Below are 20,000 nucleotides of genomic sequence, written 5' to 3' on the forward strand. Positions count from 1 at the left end.
TCGCGGTGAGACCGATAGGTCCACCCGTGACTAGTTCCCGGCGTTAGTCCGAGAGGGTCACGACTGGATTGTCCGTCCGGTGGGCGACGTGCCGCGATTCGAGTTACGTGGCCGTCTGCACGCCGGCGGGCGCGAATCCGCAACAATATATATATATATATATATATATATATATATATATATATATATATATATATATATATATATATACATACATTCATATACATATACATATACATATATATATATATATACATTCATATACATATACATATACATATATACATATATATATATATATATATATATATATATATATATATATATATATATATATACATATACATATATATATATATATATATATATATATATATATATACATACATTCATATACATATACATATACATATATATATATATATACATTCATATACATATACATATACATATACATATATATACTCTCCAACCAAAAACTGACTCTCCCACGATTCGCCTTGCGCTCGCCGTTTTATAGGCCGGCAGGAGAAAACAATATGCAAATTTCCGGATCAGGATGACCTCGGGGGTGGAGCCACGCTCGCCCATTGGACGGAGCAAAAATGGGCGTGAACCTCCCATGATCCTTGAATTTGCAGAAATGGATTTCACACAGACGCGCCTGGAGGCGGGGCCAAGCTGCTCCGCGCTTGCTAATTGGACGGATCAGAAGTGGGCATGTAGCATTCTTGATCCGAATTCTCCCTCGGAAAGGCCGCTATTTGCACTTGCGGCTCGGTCCGTATCTTGAACGAGCCCAAGACAGCCCGACGCTCAGTGTTCACAGGTGGTGCAGGAATGTACTTAGAGTTATCTCACCTACGGGCCCTGAATGGTGGTTTGCGAATTTCCACAGCCGTAACACTACCCCCTCCCCTTTTTACAGACTCGTCCCGAGTCAAATTCTTGTGTGCCATCATGTGTAGTTCTCCCCAAGTACGTTTTACCTTCGGATCCCTGAGTGCGACATTCATGGTATTCGTGTTCCCAAAATAAATAACCTGAGGGCTGAGTAACTAACTAAACAAACCCACTCATATGGACGACTTAAAAAAATTGCCGGCGCGAGACAGACATGCCGGGGGTTCACTCATATGTACAGTACATCGTAACCTTAACTTACAAATTTTACACTAAACCATGGCCCAGGATCAATGGACTCTGCAAAGAGAAAAGCAGTTAGCAGGGAGCCAGGCTGCTGTCATGCAATCTCTGGCTCATGCAATGCAGGTGGCAGGGAACGTGGCCGGCTGCTCACACGCAGTCCTAGGCCTCCCCCTTTTAAATTGAACCCAGTGAACAACGGAGCATGGGCTGCGCAAATGCAGTCTCCTTGTGTGGCTGCCTACAGGGCAGTCCCTGCAGCTTGCAAACTGTTGCTTGATGATCCTGGCGCACATGGCAATACAATGAACAGGGAGTGGCAAAGCAAAATTGAACGGGGCAAACAAAGAATAGAGGGCAGCAGGCATGGATGGCAAAAGCAGGCAAACAGCCGGCAGAAGAACTGGCCGGCACAGGCCTTGAAGCACAGCCGCAGATGAAGTTGGCCGGCCTCTCGCCGTGCAGTGCAGGTTGGTGGAGGGAGTGCGGTGCTGCTGGCCACTCAGAAGGCGGGCTCGGACCTCCCTCCCTGTCTCCCTCCCACCTATCACCTTTGCCTGTCACTGTCCAAACCCACTCCCTTAATTTGTAAAACCCAATTTAGCCCCAACTCTTTTTTTTTTTTCTTTACTTCCCCACTATAAATCGTCCCCTAACCCCCTGTACTGTCCTTGTTCGGCTAACATATCCTGTCCTAGCCTACTCCCAACCTCTACGTTCCCTTCCCGGAGGGGAATGAGGGAGAGCTCGCGTCCTGTATCGAGGCCCAACGAAGCCTCAGGATAGCCTCCCCAGACTTCAGCGATCTAACCCAAAGTGGGTCCAGCGGCCCATAACAAGAGCGAAGGGATGGATGGTGCGGAGGGGTACATCTCCTAATCTACCCTAACCATTATCTCTTAAACTACCCCGGGGCTTTCAACAAGCGCCTCTCGCTTAAACTATTGGTTCTATCAACCCAGATTCCCGTCGCCTGTGTTGGTGTCCTCACAATTTCGGGTCTCGCCCCCCAATTTTCTTCCCGTGCCCTCACACGGTCTCATGGCTGGGACACGTGGCTCCCTTGGCAGGCACGACCCTCTGCCGATTCTCCAGCTATGGCACCTCCGGGCTCTACACTGCCTCCGAGCCTACCAGCTCCCTAAACACCAGGGAGTGCCCCCCATGGCAACTCCCCTGAAACGCACACGTGGCAGGCTGGGTTCCCGGGCCCCTTTCCGAGGGTCACCCGTGCCCACAACACTGCCCACGCGGCTAATGGCGCCCCGGGCCCCGCACCATGCGTGCGCACCCATGCCCACTACGCTATCCCGGCCCCCCATGGGCCCTTGGCCTACCGCGGCCGACTGGCCTGGTGCCCGGGGTACCCACTCAGCGATACTAACCTTTCGCAGCCACGCTCCCAGCCCGTCAACAGGGCTCCTGCACCCCTCCAAATGGGTTTTCAGCCTACTTTCCCACCAACAACAAAACAACTTCCATTTTTGTTAATTTGACTAACCCACTAACTCACTTTACACTGCCCCCGGGGTCCCTTGGGCGGGAATCACTCCTCTCCCCAATCACTCATCGCACCATGCGTTCCACATTCGCTCCATTCACAAAGACCCGCTGGCCTCACTCACTCAATATGTCTCCACCTCACTACTCTTCAACACACACACCGCAGAACTCTGCCATCCTTCTGCTTACATCCCCGAACTAACTCGTGATCGCACGTCGTTCCTTAAACTACAGCACGTTACATTTAACACTACGTTGCTAAACTACGTCCCTTCTACACATCTAAAGTCTGTCTCTGTCTTCAAATCCTTATTCGCAGGGGGGGCGTCATCCCTCCCTACTGGGTTCGTGAACTCGTTGCAAGGCTCTGCGAGCCTTGCGCCTCTGCGGAAGCGGCTGTTCCAGCACCCACTCCTCCGGCAAGACATATCCATGAGGGCGTAAGGTCGCCCTTGTAAGGTCTCAGGCAGTCCGCGTGGACGATTCGGGGAAGGGCCCGTGGTCCCATTTTAATTTTTAGGACCACGTCACTGATTTGCGCCAGGACAACCCCCGGACCCTGCCAAGGTGAGGTGAGGTGAGCTTCGGGCATCTGCCCTTCCTCCGCCGGGGGTTAAAGAACCAAATCTTCGCCCCCGGAGGGTATTTGCTTACCTGGCTCCGGTGGTTGTACCTGCGCTTCATCTTTATGCCCGCCTGTTGGAGCTGGTGTCGTGCGAACGCATGGACCTCCCTCCAACCGACGGGCATAGCCCTCCCCCGGGGGCCTATCAAGCCGCTCAGGCGTTGGACCGCACAATAAATCGACGGGGCTTCTCAGCTCCCGTCCATACATCAACAGCGCCGGACTACACGCGGTAGACCCGTGCTGGGACGCGCGATAGGCCATCAGGAGGTACGGGAGATGTTCGTCCCAGTCCTCCTGGTTAGTGGCGGTGAAGAGGGCCAACTGTTAGACCAGGGTCCTGTTGAACCTCTCCACCATGCCATCAGACTGTGGTCTCAGGGGCGTTGTCCGTGTCTTTCGAATTTCCAGGAGTCTGCACACCTCTTTTAGTAATTCGCTCTCAAAATTTCGTCCCTGATCCGTGTGCAGCTCCTGCGGAATCCCATACCGGCATGTAAATCCTTCTACGAAGGCCTTTGCCACGACCCCTGCTTCCTGGTTGGCGAGGGCAAAGGCCTCCGGCCATTTGGTGAAATAGTCCATAATTACGAGGATGTACTTATTACCCTGGCGAGTGGCAGTGGTCCCAAAATGTCCATGGCCACTCGCTCAAGGGGGGCCCCAACCTGATGTAGTTAGAGTGGGGCCCTCATCCTCTGTGGCGGTCCCTTTTTCGCAGTACAGGCGTCGCATGCTCGACACCAGTACTGTACATCGCGCCCCATGTTAACCCGATAGAACCGCCGGCGGACCCGAGATTTTGTTTTGGTCCTGCCCAAATGGGCGCCGGCGTGGGTACCGTACACCTGTTTCAAAATTTGGGTCTTAAACCCATCAGGGACTATCACCAGCCAAGAAGTTTGTTTGGAAGGAATCTCCACCCACCTGCGATATAAGATGTTGTCCCTCATTTATCGGGTCTTACACTGAGCCCAGTATGCTTTTGTTCACGCTCCGAATGGGGCGATCTCCTCCCCACTGGGCCTCCTGTTTTCCTGGACCCATTTGTACACTGGCCCTATCACGGGGTCTTCCCGCTGTGCCGTGCTCCATGCCAATCCACCAAATTCCTCTCCCGCGGTTAGTGGCAAAGTTGGGCCGACCACCCGGGTCGCACGGACTGGGAGTTTCGGGGAGGTGTCTGCCAATTGGTCACTCTCCTCATGTCTCGTGCAATATCTGCAGTTTTCTCCCAGACAGGGGCGTCGAGAGAGCGTATCGGCATTCCCATGAGCCTTACCGGCTCTATGGACCACACTGAAATCGTACTGCTGCAACTTTTCCAACCACCTTGCAATCTGGCCTTCCGGTTCCTTCAACCGTAAGAGCCAATGCAAGGAGGAATGGTCAGTTCGAACCAAAAATTTCCTCCCGTACAAGTACGGGTGGAAATGGCTCACCGCAGACAGCATAGCCAATAGCTCCGTGCGAGTTACGCAATAATTTCGTTCGGGCCTACTCATGGCCCGACTGTAATATGTGATCACTCTTTCAACGCCTCCCTGTGTCTGAGATAAGACTGCTCCCAATCCTTCCTGGCTTGCATCCGTGTCCAGGGTATACATCCCGTCATCGGTGGGGTACGCTAACACGGGTGTGGATGTCAAACACCCCTTTAATTTGAGGAAGGCCTCCTGGCACTCCCCTGTCCAATTAAATCTCAACCCCTTCTCCATCAACCAGTGAAGGGGCCTGGCTATCTCCGCAAAGTTTGCCACGAAGCGCCGGTAGTAGGAGCAAAGTCCCAAAAAGCCCCGTACCTGTTTGACAGTTGTAGGTACGGGCCACTCCTCTACCGCTGTAATTTTTCTGGGGTCGGTCTTCACTCCCTCGCGGCCCATCACGTGTCCGAGATAGGCCACCTCTGTCGCGAACAAAGTGCATTTCTCCGGGCTCAACTTTAGCCCTGCCTGCCTGAGGCGCCCAAACACCTGGTCCAAATTGGCTATCTCCTGGGTGAATGTTTTAGCGTGTACCAGGACGTCATCCAGATGCACCAGGCATGACTGCCACAGCATGCCACCTAGGACACGCTCCATCAGTCTCTCAAAGGTGGTGGGGGCGTTACACAAACCGAACAGCATCACAGTGAACTGATACAGTGCCTTCCCTGTGGAAAATGCCGTTTTCTCCTTCCCCGTCTTATCCATCTCCACCTGCCAATACCCACTCTTGAGGACCAAAGTTGAGAACCATTTAGAGCCTGCAACGGCGTCGAGGGTATCGTCAATTCTAGGCATGGGATAGGAGTCTGAGTGTCACATTGTTCAGCTGGCGATAGTCCACGCAGAAACGCGTGGTCCCATCCTTCTTTTTGACCAGCACAACGGTGACATCCAAGGACTTCCCGAGGGCTCAATGACACCTGCATTGAGCATCTTTTCAACCTGTTCATCAGCCTCCTCTCTTTTGCTCCATGGGAGCCTTCGAGCAGGCTGACGGACAGGCCGGGCCCCATCGGTGTGGATCTGATGTTGCACCAGGCCCGTACGTCCAATATTCTCGGGTGACAAGGAGAAGATCCCATGTGTCGGTCAACCAGTTTGTATAAGGCCTCCCGCTGGGCATCCTCCAAATCTTCACTACTCCGATTTACCATCTCCCAAATGGGACCGGGCCAATTCCTAATCGAGTCTGGAGACTCCCTCTGGGGCCGGTCTGGCTCGACGTTATCGTCCCTCAGCTCTGTGACCTCTTTTACTGGGGTGCAATCTGCCACCTTTGTGCCCTTCCTGATAGTGTATGGTTCCGTGCTAACATTTATCACCCGAATGGGCACTATTGGCCCGTCGGTACTTACCAGGGTGCGGCCCACGACTAAACCCGGGGTTGATGGCCCTGCCGGTAGTTCCGCCAGGCCGCAGGAGCCCTGCCACGTTGGGTGTGCTTGCCACCGGGCCGGGACCACCGCCTCGGCACCCGGGGGAATGACCACGGAGTCAGGAGCCTCCAGCTCCACCCTCTCATCCGTGCTCACGCCCCCCAACAGCAACTCCTCACCACCCAACTGCATGACCCCCCGGCCCAAGTCGATCTTACAACCACCGGCCGTTAGCACATCCAACCCTATTAGACATGGGTCGCACACCTTCGCCACCCAAACCTCTATCCTTGTTTTCACGGTGCCCAATTTAAACGACACAAAACCACGTCCAATGATGGGGGCCGTTGCCCTCGTAGCTAGCTGCAAACTATGGTTTTGCAGACGGTGGATCTCATCCCAACCGTCTACACTCGAATCAAGGACCACAGGGCTGATGATCGTGGCGCTTGCTCCTGTGTCCACAACGGCGTCTACCCCTACGCCGGCAACTTTGCACCGAATTGTTAAGCTACCTTTGCCAATTTGGCCACAATTGATGACCTGTCGCAGTTCTGAGGGCTCTTCTCCATCCCAGTCTGCCGTACACGGCCCTACATGTTCGGCACTTCTTAGTTTCCCGGGGACTGGTGGGGGGGGGGGGTGATGGTTGGGCCTGGCTATCCCTATTGACCCGGGGCGGAGTTGGTGGTCTGGGGGGCTGTGGCTCTTCCCTTCGCGGGGGCCTTTCTCTGCGCGGGGCGTTGCACTCCCGCTGCAGGTGATCCCTTGCGCCACAATTATAACACCTCCTCTGATAAGGTGTTTGCCTCCGGTACGCCGAATTATACCCCCCTCCGTTCCGAATTGGGGTACCCCCTGATGGCCCATCCCCCGCCCTTCCTGGGCCCGACCGCCTCTCCCCAGGTCTCCCGAACCGGCGGTCGAACATGCCCTGCACCATCTTTTCCATTCGCGCTTGGTCGCCCAGGGTTGTCCCGGCTCCCAGCGCACTGTCGTTCACGGGGCCCACTTGTGGGACTGCCACTGCATGCCGCCCAGCCCCTCCCAATGGCGTTCTGGCTGCCTCCCAGCAGGCGGTAGTATCAGCCGCCTTCTGGAGGTTGTCCGGGCGCCATACGGTCAGCAATGCTCCGACATCGGTGCCCCCTATCGCTCGGAGAAAATGGTCCAGGGCAATCTCCTCCCGGAACTCCGGCGGCATGTTGGTGTGCACTATCCCCACCAAGCGGCGAATGTCGTGTGCCAATTCTCCCAGTGGTTCCTGGGAGCGTCGTTTGCGTCCATTGAGCTGAGCTTTAACAAGCTCGCTCTGCTGGTCCATGCCAGATCGTTTTTTTTTTTTTCGGGCCCAATGGAGATCCTCCAAGGTCACCCCACTCCCTCACTGGGTACCGTGGTCAGGACTTCCAAGGCCGCGCCACGCAGGGCCGCCGTGAGTTGTGCCACACCCTGCACCTCGTTCCAGCCATTGCTTCTGGCAACACACTGAAACTGGGCCATGTACGCCCTCAAGTCCGTCTTGCCATCGTACAGGGGTAGCGGCACCCTCGGTCCTTTCGAGGTCCCCCCTCCAGTTCCCAAGGGACTCCTGGAGGGGTGTACCTCCCCAGTCCCAACGGTGCCTCACTCCCGCAGGGTCCGAGCCATTTGCCCGGGGGCTCTACCACCCCTGTCCGTGCCCTGCGTCGTCCCGCTTACTCCCCCAAGCCATTGGACTCGCGCTCTGCACACCCACCGGAACAGTCATACTGGGTACCCCCCTTAGGCCAAAAGACCCCGCGGTCTCTACCCTCCCCAAGCTTGGCATGCTCACCCCCCCCATCGGGCAAGCCTCCTCCTCCGCTCTGTGACACCAGCCCCACCTGGGCACGATCCGCCTCTAGGGAGTATATCCTCTCTCCCTGTTCCCGAAGAAGGTCACCCTGCCTCTCACACCGGGTCTCCACACATTCCGTCAGTCTCCTCTCCATTTCCTCTATTTTCCCCTTGATTACTTCATTCAATTCCTCCCCTATCGTCCCTAACGATAGTTCCCCGACTTTCTCTCTTATTTGCTCCACTTCCCCTTGTACTTGTGTCACCACCTTATTTGTCTTGGATATTTTCTCCCCCGTTGTCCTAAACTGCTCTTCTGTCTCGCCCCGGTGTTTTTCTATCCGTTCCCCCAGTTCCTCTGTCTTTTCTCAGGTTTTCCGCTCCATTTCATTAATTACCTCCTCATGTCTCATTCCACATTCCTCCCCCACTTCCTTTAATCCTTTCTGTGTCTCCGCTTTTACCTCCTTTCACAGGTTTTCAACTCTGTCTGTGTTTTCAACAGCTTGGTCAAAATCGTTATTTTGCGATTAAAGTGTCAATTTTGTTCCGATTTACATCCAATCAAGTCCAAAATGTTCAGTATTCAAATCCCGATCCACTGATATAGCGTATGGTATAGTGTTTGCAACCCTAGTTAGTCTGTGGAAGTCAAAGGTCGAGGGCAGGGGTCAGGAACGTGTGGCTCGCGAGCCAGGTGTGGCTCTTTTGATGATTGCATCTGGCTCGCAGATAAAATTGGAGTTTGAAACTTTGAAAGCCCAATATTTCTCACGGAAGCTTTACCTACAGTTTGAATGGTGTCGTGCTTCATTCACGTGCAGGGCTGAACTTGGCAGAAGGAGAGAAGAAAAAACGCCTCCGAATTGGCTGAAGCGGTTTTTGTTTCGTCCAGTCATGCGGCCGAGGCGACTAGTGATTTCGGTTCCTCCAATGACGTGCCGCCGCCGAGACGCGTAGCGGAATTCATCTCAACCAATCACGCGCCACCGCTGAGGCGACAGCATCCCAGAGTCGGCCGGCCGCGCCGCACCTCTCGAGTATATAAGCCTGTGTGCAGGCCAGCCAGACTCACTATTTGCCAAGCCTCAGTTGGGTCAACATCTCCCAATCTCTCATTTTCTCAAAGCTAACCCTTCGATGAAGAAGATGGCGAAAATAAAAAAAGATGAGGAGTATCGTACATTTCAGGACGAATGGGCCGAAGAATTCACCTTTGTGGAGAGAGCAGGTTCTGTGGTGTGTCTAATTTGCAATGACAAAATTGCATCGATGAAACGGTCGAATATAAAGCGGAACTTCGACACGCGCCATGCTACCTTTGCATCAAAATCCCCTGCGGGAGCAGCAGAAAGAAAGCGTGCCAAGAGCTACTGAGCAGGGTGCAAGCCAGCCAGCAGCAACCCCGCGTATGGACCCGGCAAGGTGACTATAATTCCGCTCGCTTTGCTGGATCTTTAGCAATAGTGAGTAACGGAAAACCATTCAGAGATGGCGAGTATGCAAAAACGTTCATGCTGGATGTAGCCAATGAACTTTTTGATGATCTTCCGAACAAAGACAAGGTAATCAAACGGATACAAGACATGCCTCGGTCGGCAAGAGCTGTTCATGATCGTACCATCATGATGGCAAACCAAGTGGAGGAAACGCAAGTGAAGGACATAAATACAGCGCCGTTCTTTTCCCTGGCTTTGGATGAGTCAACAGACGTAAGCCATTTGTCGCAGTTCAGTGTGATTGCAAGATATGCTGCTGGTGATACACTGCACGAAGAAAGTCTTGCTGTTCTGTCAATAAAAGGGTCCACAAGAGGTGAGTATTTATTCAAGTCTTTCATGGAGTTCGCTGAAGAAAAAAATCTACGAATGGATAAACTTATCTCAGTGTGTACTGATGGTGCTCCGTGTATGGTGGGGAAAAACAAAGGATTTGTGGCGCTTCTCCGTGAACATGAAAATAGACCCTTCCTAAGTTTCCATTACATTCTACACCAGGAGGCACTTTGTGCTCAGATGTGTGATGGGCAGCTTGGCGAAGTGATGTCGCTGGTCATTCGTGTGATCAATTTTATTGTTGCCCGAGCCTTAAATGCTCGCCAGTTTAAAACACTGCTGGATGAAGTTGGAAATAACTATCACGGTCTGCTTTTGCACAGCAATGTGCGTTGGTTGTCAAGAGGGAAGGTGCTTAGCAGTTTTGCGGCTTGCCTGAACGAAATCCGGTCTTTCCTTGAAATGAAAGGGATTGAGCATCCTGAGCTAGCCGAAACTGAGTGGCTCCTCAAGTTTTACTATCTCGTGGATATGACTGAACATCTGAACGAGCTCAACGTGAAAATGCAAGGCATTGGAAATACAGTGTTATCCCTTCAACAAGCCGTGTTTGCTTTTGAAAACAAGCTGGAGCTCTTTATCATGGATCTTGAAACAGGTTGTTTACTACATTTTGAAAAACTGAGACAATTTAAAGATGCATGCACAGCAAGTGAGCCCACTCAAAACTTTGATCTCCACCAGTTAGCTGGCTTCACATCCAGTCTCCTACAGTCATTCAAAGCACGCTTTGGAGAATTTCGTGAGCACACTCGTCTTTTTTAAGTTCATCACCCATCCAAACGAGTGTTCACTGAACACAGCCGACCTGAGTTACATTCCTGGTGTCTCCGTCAGAGATTTTGAAGCAGAAGTGGCTGACCTGAAGGCCTCAGACATGTGGGTGAATAAGTTCAAGTCACTGAATGAAGATTTGGAAAGAATCGCACGACAGAAAGCGGAGTTGGCGAGCAAGCACATGTGGACAGAAATGAAAAAAACTTCAACCCGAAGACCAGCTGATTATCAAAACTTGGAACGCGCTTCCTGTCACATACCACACACTGCAGCGTGTGAGTATTGCTGTATTGACCTTGTTTGGATCTACGTATGTCTGTGAGCAGTCATTCTCACATCTTAAAAACATCAAGTCCAACCTACGATCACGTCTAACGGATGAAAGCCTCAATGCTTGCATGAAGCTTAACCTCACCAAGTACCAACCAGACAACAAAGCCATCAGCAAATCCATGCAGCACCAGAAGTCCCATTAATGGTGAGTATTATAACAACATTATTTAAAAGAATAAATTCAGAGGCTTATTATACTCACATTTAGTTGAATTCAGTCTTAAAATATATTATATGGCTCTCACTGAAATAGATTTCCAAATATTTTGCTTTCATAGCTCTCTGGGTCAAAAACGTTCCCGACCCCTGGTCTAGGGGGTCACCAAAATGGAGTTTTTGATTGGGAAGCGTTGTAGACAACATTACACAAAAACCACTTCGCAGATTGTCATGAAATTTTGTGGATGTGTTTGGCATCACGAGAGGACAAATCGATTAGATTTTGGGAGCGATCGGATCAAAGGTTAAGGTCAAGGTCACAAAAAGGTCAAAATCGTTTTTTCGCGATTAAATTGTCAATTTTGTTTTGATTTACAGCATATTAACTCCAAAATGTTCAAAATTAAATTCCCCATCCTCCAATATGACACATGGTATAGTACTTTTGTCACCCAAGGCAGCGGTTGGGGGTCAAAGGTCAAGGGGGTCACACAAATTCACATTTATATCGGAAAGCGTTGTGGACAACTTAACGCAAAAAACAAAACGCAGAGAGGCTTTAATTGTTTTGGATTTGTTTAGCATCATGAAAGGACAAATCCATTAGATTTTGGGAGCGATCGGATCAAAGGTCAAGGTCACAAAAAGGTCAACATCGTTTTTTCATGATGAAAACGGTTAATATGTTTCCGATTTACATCAAATTAACTCCAAATTGTTCAGTGTTCAATTCCCCATCTTCTGAAATGACACAAGGTATAGTACTATTGTCACCCGAGGTAGCGGTTGTGGGTCAAAGGTCATGGGGGTCACGAAATGCATATTTGTATTGAGATGCGTTGTGGACAACTTAATACAAAGGTAACTAGTGGCTGCGGCAAAGGTATGCGCTCTACGAGTGCCCGTTCTAGTTCTCTTTTTAATTCCTCTATCGCCGTCGTGTTCTTCCCTATTTCCTCCTTTATTTGGTCTTGTCCCTTTTTTACTTCTCCCAGTCCTTTTCCCACTTTGTCTATCTTTCCCACCACAGTCTTTATTTCGTTTGCCCTCTCGTTTTTGCTCTCTTCCATTGCGACCCCCACTCCTTTTACTTTCTCTTTTAACCCGGTCACCTCCGTTCATATCGCGTCGACTTCCTTTTTCATTTCGTTTTTTAGTTCGTCCAAGCTTCCTTTTCGGCTCATTCTCATGTTCTGCGTCTCACCCCGCATTTCTCTCATTTCTTCCTTCATTCCGTTTTTTATTTCGAGTGCGTTTCCATCCATCTTGTTGTTTAATCAGTTATTCATTTCCGCCAGCATTGCAAATAACTGCGCCATGTCGAGTGCACTCGGCTGAGCCGATTCCGCAAGGATCGGGGGGATTTGGCGGAGAGGGGGAGGGGAGGTGTCATACACCGCGGCCGCCGCCGCACCCATTTCGGGCTCTAGGTTCAGTTGGGGAGTTCGTCCTGCACAACAAGCATTTCCTGCACGGGGATTTCATCCTGGACCATGGATTCTACACATTCTAAATCCATTTCTCATACCCCCGGCTCCCGCTCGCCTTGAGACTCCATCTTATTTCTCGTAAGGGGTTAATTTAAATTGCTCGAAATTTGGAAGGAATCGGGGGTCGCTCCACTCACCCCTGAGCCGATTCCACATGAATTTAGCTTGGAGGCGGGAGGGATTCGAATCCCACTCCTGACACCAGTGTTGCGAATTCGCGCCCGCCGGCGTGCGGACGGCCACATGACTCGAATCGCAGCACGTCGCCCACCGGACGGACAATTCAGTCGTGACCCTCTCGGACCAACGCCGGGAGCTAGTCACGGGTGGGGTTTAACCTCACCACGATCGTGCCAATTGCCCATCCGCGCAGGATAGGGTCGCTCGCCAAATTCGATCTACCAAAGTACCTGCGCGAATGGTCGACCGGGCGATCGAATCACGCCACAGGCCGACTCCGGACACAAACCGCTTAAGCGGTCCGTTCTGTGCTACAGTGATAACTGAGCGGTGTTATCGTGGGCCTCGACGGTTCTGATTAATTATCGGCGTATTAAGCCCACTACGAACCCTTTACGTGAAGCAGGATGGAGGGTCAATAAAGAAAAGACGAAGCGAAACGGGAAAACAGTTCACACAATGCACATTTATTACGCGACACACGGAGAGCACACATATACAGCCAAACAGTTAAAATGTACATATAGCAGTAAAACAAAAGAAACAATGACGCAGAGTTACTACCGAATAGGCGTACACATGGCAACATTTATACAGTTCTACTTTACAGACGGCGCCAACAGACATTTACTCAAAAGCAAAGGAAATAAGCCACCCTCATAGACAAGGGGGCAGACGGGCCTGTAGGCCAATATGCGCAAGTGACCTGAAGGAGCGGCCAGGTCCACGAGACCGGGTGGGTCCTACCCGCGTCCTCGTGACGTGTTGGCGGACGAGCAGCAGATGTGGCCGCGTGGCTGTGCCCCGACTCCGTGCTCCTTGGCAGGTTTCGTTGGCACGACGTTTGGTGTGGGGTGGGAACGGGGCCCCCTTTGTTGCACTATCTCAGCGTGGGGGAAAAGGGGGAACTGTTGATGCCCTGGGGGAGGGAGAATGGCTGGCTGGCTTGGGTCCCGCGACGAGCGATTTCCTACCGCGACCTCATCGCCGACCGCCGTCCTTCTCGCCTCGGACCCGAGCCCTTTGATCTCTTCCCACAACTCTCCTCAGCCGACTGCAGAACCCAACTCGATGCCTTCGCCACCCGACTCCACTCTCTGCCACACTCTGCCGCTGCCACACTCTGCTCTCCAACGAAAAACTGACTCTCCCACGATTCGCCTTGCGCTCGCCGTTTTAATCGCCCGGCAGGAGAAAACAATATGCAAATTTCCGGATCAGGATGACCTCGGGGGCGGAGCCATGCTTGCCCATTGGACGGAGGAAAAGTGGGCGTGAACCTCCCCTGATCCTAGAATTTGCATATATGGATTTCACACAGACGCGCCTGGAGGCGGGGCCAAGCCGCTCCACGCTTGCTAATTGTATGGATCAGAAGTGGGCGTGTAGCGTTCTTGATCCGAATTCTCCCTCGAAAGGCCGCGATTTGCACTCGCGGATCGGTCCGTATCTTGAACGAGCCCAAGACAGCCCGACGCTCAGTGTTCACAGGTGGTGCGGGAATGGCCGTAGGAGAGAGGTGAGGGTGGTGGAGGGTTTATCGGTGGTGGTATGATGGTTATGGTGCCGTTTGGGAATGACGGTGATGCGATGTTTGCGGGATTGAGTTGTGAAGGTAAAAGTCGTGGCTGTTGGCGTTGTTGTTGTTGTTGTTGTTGTCTGAGGGTTGGAGTGTGGTTGGTTCAAAATAAAGATAGAACAGAAAAACAGCTCTCTCAAAGCGTCGCAGCCCAAATGAATCACATAAATTCCCTCTAAACAACGGGTTTGGGGCCAACTACACATGTACTTAGAGTTATCTCACCTACATGCCCTGAATGGTGGTTTGCGAATTTCCACAGCCGTAACCATATATATATATATATATATATATGTATATATATATATATATATATATATATATATATATATATATATATATATATATATATATATATGTATATATATATGTATATATGTATATATATATGTATATATGTATATATATATGTATATATGTATATATGTATATATGTATATATATGTATATATGTATATATATATATATGTTGTTGTTCGTCTTTCGGCTGCTCCCGTTAGGGGTCGCCACAGCGGATCATCCGTTATGATCCGCATACTGATTTGGCATAGGTTTTACGCCGGATGCCCTTCCTGATGCAACCCTGGTCGTCTTTTATGACACAGGAATAAGGATTGGGTTTCACGATTATTCCGGGCTGCCCTTCACCCTCTCATAGCGCGGCCCAGTGCAGAGCTCCCGTCCTCAAGCGATCCGCCAACCCAAGCCTCCGAGTAGCCGGATTACAGGAGCACGACACTACATATATATCTTCTTCTTCTTCTTCTTCTTTCGGCTGCTCCCGTGAGGGGTCGCCACAGCGGATCATCCGTATGATCCGCATAGTGATTTGGCACATATTTTACGCCGGATGCCCTTCCTGACGCAACCCTGGTCGCCTCTTACGACACAGGGATAAGGTACACCTATTTTAACCGGGGTATACACCGGCCCAGTATACTGGTACTCATTTCGCCGACCTCGGAAGGATGACAGGCCGAGTCAACCCCCTGGTGTATTAATTCAGTGGCCCAACGGGGCTTGAACTCAGGACCTCTTGGATCCCAAGCCGCTGCCCGAACCACTGCGCCAACACCAGGCTCACTACATATATATATATATATATATATATATATATATATATATATATATATATATATATATATATAAATATATATATATAATATCTATATATATATATATATATATATATATATATATATATATATATATATAATATCTATATATATATATAAATAATATATATATAAATAATATATATATAAATAATATATATATAAAATATATATATAAAATATATATATAAAATATATATATAAAATATATATATAAAATATATATATATAAAATATATATATATAATATATATAAATATATATATATATATATATATATATATATATATATAAAATATATAAATATATATATATATATATATATATATATATATATATATATATATATATATATATATATATATATATATATATATATATATATATATATATATAAAGACCACAAGGGGAAAACCAGGGGAGATACCAGGATAAGTCAATTTTGAAGAAACTGAAAAACAAAGTTTCAAGACTTTGGTGGACTGTTTCATAACTGTCATATAGATTTCTTTTCCAGTAAAAGGAAGAGTGATCATTGGCCGATCAAATTAAGCATGTAGCATTTGCCAAGCTTCTGTGTTATTTAATTTAAGAGCAAAGAACAAATCAATGTTGCAAACTGACATCACTGGTTATTCCCTTGTTTAATAATTGCCATGCAATTTTAACCCAGGATGTATAGCAAATTAATGCTTGTTGGTTATTAGCATAAATTACATGACTTTGGTGATCACAGGTTATTGTTTTCAACATTAAACGGTCATTGTTTTTTTTTGGTGTTCAACGCCATACTCAAGGGTATTTCGCTTATACGACGACGGATTCTCCATTTCTTACTCCGTACTACTTAATATGATGGAAAACCAGAGGAAACCAAGGATAAACCACCCCCGCGATAGCCGAAGTCACCTCATGTGACTCGCTCATATACCTAAGCAGGTTGATTGGGTGGTGGGTACATCGAATGAGGATGGGTACTCAGACGCGCTAACCATTAAGCCACGGCGTGGGTCCCATTAAAGTCACAAAAAGGTTTGACCAGGCTTGAACCACGATATGCACCAACTACGGAGCCCATGATATAACCAAATAGGCTATTGTAGTGCTCAGAGTTTATGCTGTGAAAGATTTATAACCTTTCATTTTTTAGTTTCTCAACTCTGAATATTATGGTGGAACAGTTAACATGAATGAAAGGGAGATAACCAGGAGTAAAGTACTGACAACTCTGGGTTTCTACTTGTTCAGCTTTGACAACACTTGTTTTTTCATTGCACAGCTAAACTTTAAACCATATAAATTATCTGATACCCCTAGTTATTTGTTAAAGTAATATTGTGAGAGGAAACCTTTTGTTGCCAACTATTGGCAGGTGCAATAACCCTGAAATTTATAAAAAGTGACATCTCTGGTTTTCCCCTTGTGGTCTTCAGAAATATATATATATGTATATATATATATATATATATATATATATATATATATATATATATATATATATATATATATATATATATGTATATATATATATATATATATATATATATATATATATATATATATAGTAAAAACATATACAGCTCTGGAAAAAATTAAGAGACCACTGCAAAATTATCAGTTTTTCTGGTTTTACTATTTATCGGTACGGTATGCGTTTGAGTAAAATGAACATTTGTTTTATTCTAAAAACTACTGACAACATTTCTCCCAAATTCCGAATAAAAATATTGTCATTTAGAGCATTTATTTGCAGAAAATGACAACTGGTCAAAATAACAACAAAGATTGAGTGTTTTCAGACCTCAAATAACACAAACAAAACAAGTTCATATTCATTTTTAAACAACACAATGCTAATGTTTTAACTTAGGAAGAGTTCAGATATCAATATTTTGTGGAATAACCCTGATTTTCAAGCACAGCTTTCATGCGTCTTGGCATGCTCTCCACCCGTCTTCCACATTGCTGTTGGGTGACCTGATGCCACTCCTGCCGCAAACATTCAAGCAGCTCGGCTTTGTTTGATGGCTTGTGACCATCCATCTTCCTCTTGATCACATTCCAGAGGTTTTCAATGGGGTTCAGGTCTGGAGATTGGGCTGGCCATGACAGGGTCTTTCTCTGATGGTCCTCTATCCACACCTTGATTGACATGGCTGTGTGGCATGGAGCATTGTCATGCTGGAAAAACCAATCCTCAGAGTTGGGGAACATTGTCAGAGCAGAAGGAAGCAAGTGTTCTTCCAGGACAACCGTGTACGTGGCTTGATTCACGAGTCCTTCACAAAGACAAATCTGCCCGATTCCAGCCTTGCTGAAGCACCCCCAGATCATCACGGATCCTCCACCAAATTTCACAGTGGGTGCGAGACACTGTGGCTTGGAGGCCTCTCCAGGTCTCCATCTAACCATTAGACGACCAGGTGTTGGGCAAAGCTGAAAATTGGACTCATCAGAGAAGATGAACTTACTCCAGTCCTCCACAGTCCAATCCTTATGGTCTTTTGCAAACCTCGGCCTGACTCTTCTTTGCTTCTCATTGATGAAGGGCTTTTTTCTAGCTTTGCACGACTTCAGCCCTGCCCCCAGGAGCCCGTTTCGAACCGTCCTTGCTGTGCACTTCACCCCAGCTGCCAGTGGCCATTCTTTTTGTCGGTCACTTGATGTCATCCTAGGGTTGTTGAGTGACATTCGAATGAGTTGGCGGTCATCCCACTCAGTGGAAAGTAGTTTTCGCCCTCTGCCAGTCTGTAGCTTTGTTGTCCCCAATGTCTGCTGCTTGACCTTGTTCTTATGAACCGCCATCTTTAAATTTTTAAGGATGGAAGCAACGTGACACTCAATGCATCCCTCTGCCAGTAAAGCCAGAATTGAACCCTTCGTTTCCTCACTCAAAACTTTTCTTTTGAAGTGAATAGTTATTATTTTGGTGAATAGCATGGTGAATAGTTATTTTTTTGATTCCAATTACTTTTGAGGTCCTGCAAGCACTGTTTTTGCCATCCAGCTGGTCCTATTGCAAGAGGATAGTGATGACCACAGCAGTGGTTGATATACTTTCCCTTGTTCAATAAGATTCGGTTCAGGTGATCACCTAATCAGTACCTCACTAAGTAGAATGAGGTGTGCCTGTGTTGGAATTCAAAAGACACTGGAATGGAATGGCTGCCATACATGAGGAGATGCTGATTTAAATTGTTTTTGGAGTGGTCTCTTATTTTTTTCCCATCGCTGATATATATATATATATATATATATATATATATATATATATATATATATATATATATATATATATATATATATATATATATATATATATATATATATATATATATATATATATAGAAACGCAAAAGAAACTTACCACCTTTTAAACCTTCAAATATCAACAATAACACTGCGTGTCGTAAATGTGTGAACTTATTTGTGGGCAATAGTGTCCTCACTGTCAGACAAAACGGTCACGGATTGTCACTTGATCCTTCAATGGTCACTTCATAGCACAGCTGTTGAACAGCCGTTTTGACTGTCAGTGATTAGCCAAGGGGTACGGGATGATTTTAATGAGCTGCACGTGATGTCTTGATATTGGCTTTAAAAAGGCCAGTGCAAAATGGGCATTTCAATCAACATGCCACGATTGTCAAGGGATCAACGGCAATGTGCCTTGGGCATACTGCAAGGCGGATTGAGCTACCGTGTGGTGGTGGCACGTCGCCTTGGCTGTTCACAGCAGACGATATCGGCCCTGGTGGACAGAGACACCCTCCACAACTCTGCAGATGACAGACCTCGATCAGGGAGGCCAATAGTCACCACTGCAAGGCAGGACAGGCAGATGGTCCTAAGTCAGATGGCTTCAGACATTGAGGACTGAGTGGGACAGAATCCAGCAGCAATCCATCCAAAGACTGGTAGGCAGTATGTGCCGACGATGCACTGCCTGTATCCAAAACGATGGTGGCCACACACGCTATTGAAAGGGGACTGACATTGCACCCTGTGCTGTTCTGTACTGCAGAACAAACTTATGAGATGGTGTATCTTGGTCAAAAACTTGACATGTCATCAATGAAATGCCAATGTTTCAATTAGCAATTGTTGGTTTGTGTTCGTTTGAACTGTTACAATTTTATTACATTTCAAACAAGTGGTAAGTTTCTTTTGCGTTTCAGTATACATACACATATAGATACATGTATAATATATATATATATATATATATATATATATATATATATATATATATATATATATATATTACATACAGACATATATATACACACATATTTGTATATATACAGGGTCTCCCAAAAAAAAATGTACTCACTCCTTAAATGATAATAAATGCGTTGTTTATCGACTTCGAAACAAGATTAATGGTTAAATGGATAAATGGATAAATGCATGTTTACAAATGTTCAAACTGACGAACATCACGTTCCAAACACAGCCGATAACGCGGACCAATGGATTCAACAGCGTTATAAATCATGTCATTTGGAACTGCAAGACATCGTCTTTCAATTTCCTCTTTCAGCTCATCGACTGTTGCTGGTTTTGAGCCATAAACC

The 20,000-nt window shown here is 47.6% G+C and overlaps 1 protein-coding gene across 2 annotated transcripts in view; it reads right to left on the reverse strand.

Moving 5' to 3' along the window:
• Positions 1 to 20,000, reverse strand: part of LSM1 (LSM1 homolog, mRNA degradation associated) — a 49,879-nt gene that overhangs the window by 8,078 nt on the left and 21,801 nt on the right. Inside the window, exon 4 of one of the 2 annotated variants that reach the window (XM_085848156.1) lies at positions 19,752 to 20,000. This exon is cut by the window's right edge and continues 916 nt beyond it. The exons of the other annotated variant lie outside the window; for it this stretch is intronic. The gene's annotated coding sequence lies outside the window, so the exon portion shown is untranslated. Of the gene's footprint in view, positions 1 to 19,751 lie in introns of those variants that run through there. 2 annotated transcript variants of the gene reach the window in all.

Source organism: Eptatretus burgeri, chromosome 12, assembly GCF_056783735.1.
Source record: "Eptatretus burgeri isolate ZD-2024b chromosome 12, Ebu_testis_v1, whole genome shotgun sequence".
In the NCBI taxonomy this organism is placed as follows: Eukaryota; Metazoa; Chordata; class Myxini; order Myxiniformes; family Myxinidae; genus Eptatretus; species Eptatretus burgeri.